At 39.5% G+C, this 5985-nt stretch overlaps 1 long non-coding RNA gene across 1 annotated transcript; it reads left to right on the top strand.

Moving 5' to 3' along the window:
- Nucleotides 1-304: 304 nt before the first annotated feature.
- LOC125506584 lies at nucleotides 305-1949 on the top strand. The gene is made up of 3 exons (XR_007282695.1): nucleotides 305-346; nucleotides 1466-1683; nucleotides 1870-1949. It is a non-coding gene; the product is annotated as an uncharacterized LOC125506584 (long non-coding RNA).
- Nucleotides 1950-5985: the final 4036 nt, after the last annotated feature.

The raw sequence follows: 5985 nt of genomic DNA, 5'->3' as shown, positions 1-5985 counted from the left end.
TGCGGTGGTGCTGCTGGGAAGAAGGAAGAGGTCAGCTGCGTCCATGGGGTGCCGGTGGAGCCGCTCCTCCGTGAGATCCGGCCGCGGAGAGAGCCGTGGTGACCCAGCCCTTCTCCTCCCGCGTCCCTTTCTTTATCACCAAGCTCGCGTTGGTGCTCTTGTTGACTTCTTCCTCCTCCTCGGCGCTCAACAGGTTAGGCGAGGCTGCTGGTGGGGCGAAGAAGCAGGGGAGGCAGGCGACAAGGACGAGAAGCAGCGGGTTGTCGTGGTGCGGTGGTGCTGCTGGGAAGAAGGAGGAGGTCAGTCGCGTCCCTGTGGTGCCGGTGGAGCTGCTCCTCTCAAGCAGGTGCACACACTCTTGTCATCTTCCTAATTTCCCTCCTCCTTCCAGTGTATTTGTTTGTGCAGATTTTGTTTCTGTACGCCTACAAGGTGTTCGATGAAAGTCTTAGTAGGCTGGAGGGAAGGAGTGCTCTTTGTAACCATGTGATTTCATTGTTCCAAAAACCGCCTAACGGTGTTTGATGAATGTCCTAGAAGTCTAGAGGAGAGGAGTGATCTATGTATGTGATTTCATTCTTAAAAAAAATCAGTTCCAGTCAGTTATAACAAGATGATTTTGTGATTAATAAGAATCCATGAGGTAAATAAAAGTGTAAAGAACAAAAAAACTATCCGATCAAAACATTAGTTCCAGTCAATCATAGCAAGAATCCGTGTGGTAGATATTTGCTTCTATCTTGTGGGGTTCTTGACCCATAAACTAGCATTTGGTAGCTTGATTTCCTTCCCTGCTCGATAGGACTGTAGGAGACATGAAATTGTATATATTTTGTTTCATCACCAGGATATTTTTGGGTTCACTTATGTTCTATTTGATCTTTTCCAAACAGGGATAAGAAAAGACAACTGAAACATATGTTCACTAAAATGCATGCCTTTCTTTTCCATGAACCAATCAATTTTTAATAAGAGTTGCATGAGAGAAAAAAGAGAGCATGAACCATATATTTTCCTTTTGATCTTTGATGGCAAACTGAAAATCCTTGCGTATAATTTGTTGGGAGTCTCGTTAGCCTATGATGTGATGTGGCTGCCATTGGAAATTTATTCTGTCTATCCCGAGGATACTATATTAAGCTTGAAATTAATCCTTTAGAGTATTGTTCATGTTTTGTTGTTTCTCTCTTTAGGAGGCATCCTCTTGGAACTGTTATGCATCCGCCCGTGATAAAAAATCGGGTCCAAAATTATGTGGCGTACAATTTCTCAAAAACGTGTTTGAATTTATCTAATGTTAGTAGCAACAATCTTGATATGATGCTTGAAAGTAAATTAGTGCGAGTTATCTATTTTATGTTCTATGCTTTGTAGACAAAAATACAGATGCTCAGTGCTATATATAATCATGTGGTATAAATAAGATAATTAAGCTATATATTTTTGTTCTTCAACCTCCTTTCAGTTTCAGATGGCCAACCATTAACTGTTAGAGATGAGAAGTACCTAATGTAAGACCAAAGGTGGGGTTCTGATGGTTTTGCTGGATGGCTGCAGCTAATCGAGTGGTGTGAGACCCCTCTTGTGTCCCCAAGACATTGGTCCATGCTTCTTATTTTTGGATGCGTGCCTCTGACAAGCAGAATTCTTGTTCTTGCAGCTACGCACAGCAAGATTTTACACGTAAGATGTTTGCTTACATTCCCACCTTCAGTGCCTTGTACAACTATTACTTTCCATCTCACTTTTTCCTGCAATGTGTCATGTTCAGAGTTGTCAATGTCGACCTCACTTGATATCTTTTGGTTTTGTTACGAGAAGATCAAGATCTTTGATAAGATAGTAATGACACTTTGTTCTGCAATCTAGGAATGAATGAAACTTCAAGACCCTGTTGAACATGCACTCAATTTAGCCACAAAGAAACATAAGAACAATTGTGTTGGGCAACCTCACCCACAGGAGGAAAATCTCACAGTTTGGATGAGGATCTATAGTCCAAAGGTTGGTCAGGTCCTGATGGATTGAGAAGGTGAATAAATCTATTCTTGTGATTGGTTTCTTTGTGCTTTTGTTTCAATTGATTTAAGAGGTGAGAAACCTTGAGATTTCTGAATGTTTTTCCCAGTATGGTTGATCTTGGTTTTGGACAGACTCATGTTTGATAAGCCTTGCTTTTTGTGTGTTCTGGCCAAGGAGTGGAGAGGTTTAGGGACCATTATACTTATCTTCATGCAACTAACTGTATGTTTATATTTGTTAGCTATAGAAGTCTTTGTACTCTTTGGCCGTTTAGTTAGTTCTAAAGACAGATGGTGAATTGATTTTGCAACTACAGTGGTTATCAAATGATTTTTTGTAATTGTTGACCGTTTAGTTAGAAATGTGTCAACAATCTGTGATGTATAAAGATTGCACTGATCATTAGAGTCTATAGTTTTGGGTTAAAAAAGAGTCTCGGGTTTGATCTTCAGTTTGATACAAATTTTGCATCTTTGCAGCCCATGACATGCTTGAATTTTGGTACATGTAAGATGTTAGATTATCCATTTTTATTATTTTTATACATTGTCTTCTTTGCTTTCACTTACCAAGTACCTTCCTTATGGAACCTTTGCTCTCAACCTGTATTAATTTACTTTACCCTTACAACCTCAGTATCTTTGCTTTCAACCTGCATTATTATTACTATCTCCAATGCAAGATAGACATATATCTTTGCTTTCACTTACTGGGTACCTTCCTTACTGTACCTTTGCTCTCAACCTGTATTAATTTAAAATTGAGGGAGATTGAGTAGGAGTGCCTTTTTTATATAAAATGGATTCAACAACCAACTTTAGCCAAGAACAAACCATCAACAAGGAAGTGTAACCTCGGATAGGTGTGCAGAAATCCTTGAGAAAAGACACAAATCACACTGAAATGCTACTTTTCAGGGATTTATTATGGTTCGTCAAATTTTCACTACAAAACTAAAAATGGTTATGGAGAGAGGAAGTTGACTTTTGCATTTCACTTCACTATACAATTTAAATTTTTTGTTGAAAGAAGAGTGAGTTCAGCCATGAACATGCATGATTATATAATTACATGCTTGCACCTCAATGACAATCGACGTCTGCTGGACCTATGAGTTTTTTTGGTCTGATGAGTTCATTCCCATATTTTTTGCAGGTTCTATGATATCGTGCTTTCTTCCATCTCTGTTCTATTCATCAAGCTTTTCTCATTTCAAAAGGAGAATCCCTGCAGGGCAGCCACACATGACCCCACTCCCCAATTTATTCGTTCATGGCACATCAGCTCTTTCACCCACTTGACCCAGCGATAAAACAAAGGGTTCAGTTCACCCAGTCATGTCCAAAGTAGCCTCACTCCCTTGTATTCCCTTGCAGGACTTGATCCGCTGTTACTCTCCGACTTATTATCATTCAAGATGGAGGTTTTACTTTCCAGCTTCAGCAATTTGTTAGATTTGGTAATTGAGGTCACGAGTGCAAAAGTAATACAGGCATACCAAACAAATCTGAGCCATTCATGTCATCCTGCTCCTCATTCATTTCATTCAAAAATTAAATCAGAAAAATTGTGGATGTTATTGTGGCATCAATACGGCTTCATTCCGCTTGATCCGGCATGACAGAGGTCAATCTTCATCATGAATGCCTATATGTATTTATTAATATCTTTTATTGTTTGTGTTTAGTGAATAAAAACTGCAGTAGATTCCCACCTCTTATTATGGATTCACAAGTGCTTCACAATGTTTCCGTTGCTGGTATCTTTGCCCTGTCTGTCTAGTTTAAATGTCAGTGCTTCATAATGCGCCTTTTACTTTGCACGATCTAACAATGCATGCCAGACTTCTGATAATTATACAATAGTATGCAGCGGTGCTACTAAGGCATGCTGAATGCGGAGTTTTATTTCATTTATGTTAGTACCCATGCGAATATTGAATTGTTTTACTTCGATGGTTTAACACATGTCATAATATAGTTGGTAGTTAGGAGAAGGCATTAATCTTTTTGTTTCTTTAGCAAATACTCCCTCCGTTTCAAAATAGATGACTCAGTTTAGTACTCCCTCTGTAAACAAATGTAAGAGCGTTTAGATTACTAAAATAATGATCTAAAAACTCTTATATTTCTTTACAGAGGGAGTACAAAGTTGGGTCATCTATTTTGGAACGGAGGGAGTAGTTCTCTTGTTACAGGGTGTGTGGACAAACAGATGCAAGGGGCATTGTTTCACACAACACCCACACCAATGACCACTGGACGAGTGAAGCAAAAGGACTTGTGAACAACATGAAAAAGTTTCAGCCATCTTTTGATTACACGGAAATATGCCTTTGACGCATCCGTGTTATTATTTAGTGACCGATTGTGTTTAGCAACTTCAGTGTGTATATCAAAATTACTACTCCCTCCATTCGAAAAAGCTTGTCCTTCAAATGGATGTATGTGCGCATCAAGTTAGTGCAAGATACATCCATTTGAGGAACAAACTTGGGACAAGCTTTTTCAGACGGAGGGAGTATATGATGTAATTGACCACTATCACTGAGAAGTGCTCCTGGACACAATGCTCTATATTATCATGTCTTTAGTGCATTTTATTGTGCCACCTGCGTATATAGCTACTTGAATCTTCTAATTGCAAACTCAAACATTTGCATTTTGTTCTTTGTTTCAGTTGGGCTTTTACGTCAATTTTATCAGTTTCATACATTATAAATGAGAAAAAAATATTTTTATACAGATCCACGATGCTTCGCAAAAGAGCATACATCAACATCGTCTGCTACCAAAAAAAACAAAGTAATCTCTTTTAGTTCTTGCTTCAAATTTGTCTCGCGCGCCAAATGGCGCGACAGGTCATCTAGTTCTACAAAAGGAAAAGGCTCTTTCGTCTCCCCATTCTCATTCCCCAATCCTCATTCCAGATCTGAGAATTGGTAGGCTGTGGCTCGTCACGGCCGCCGTGCTCGTGCTGCTGACCGTGGCCGTGACCGCAGGCGCAGCCGAGCCTCTGCTGCCCACTGTCTCGGGCAGGGGAGCCGGGAGCTGAAGAGCGTACAGATCTCCGGCGCTGGCAAGGCGGTGGCTGATTCTGATTCTGGAAAAAAAAGCATATATTTCCGGAACTAGTACTATAGTATGTGGCAGAGTACTGCATATGATTGTCCGCTGCTGCTGACGACGGATTCACATCGACATCCACACCCACCTGACGAAAAAAAAGCATATATTTCACTCACAACTTTGCGAATTCATAATTGCAACTATATTGAGGTTTGGTTTCTTTTCATAGGCTAACGTTTAGCACATTCATCGAAAAGTAAAACAGCAATCGACTGTTACCAAACCTTGCAGTATAGCATAGACACGCAAAGTGTTATGAAAGAGCAACTTGATCTTTTGACACGCAAAGTGTTTGTATTGACTGGACTGTATACTACATAGCTGCATTAGTTAGTTTTTGATAGGTCAAGTTTTAAATGTATCACCCCTACAGTTCTTACTCTTGAATACAAGGGCATTGTATCTATGAATCAGCCTGGGCATGTTGTGCATAGTTCGTGCTATAAAATTCTTAAACATGCTTTATCAGAGGTACTCCCACTGTAAACAAATATAAGACTGTTTAGATCCCTCTGTAAACAAATATAAGAGTGTTTAGATCACTAGGACCAATCTACTCCACTAGGGAGTATCATTTACTTTATAATATGATCTAGGACCTATCTACTCCACTACTCAATCATTTAGTTTCTGATGTTTCAATTTTATTTTGGCCGTCCTACAATTCTGCAAGAGCAAGAATATCGATTGACTTTTATGTGGGAACCAATCTGGGCTTGGTCTTGATTTAAGATTGTGTAACTTATGTGCACAGGTGAAACCATATTTTTCTTTTCACTGGGATTTTACTTTTTATTTTTGTTATGACCAGAGGCACGATTTTAAGAGCCAGGGA

This window comes from Triticum urartu, chromosome 5, assembly GCF_003073215.2.
Source record: "Triticum urartu cultivar G1812 chromosome 5, Tu2.1, whole genome shotgun sequence".
Taxonomy (NCBI): domain Eukaryota; kingdom Viridiplantae; phylum Streptophyta; class Magnoliopsida; order Poales; family Poaceae; genus Triticum; species Triticum urartu.
The sequence above is the reverse complement of the archived record's forward strand: the minus strand, read 5'-3'. Positions and strand labels throughout refer to the sequence as shown.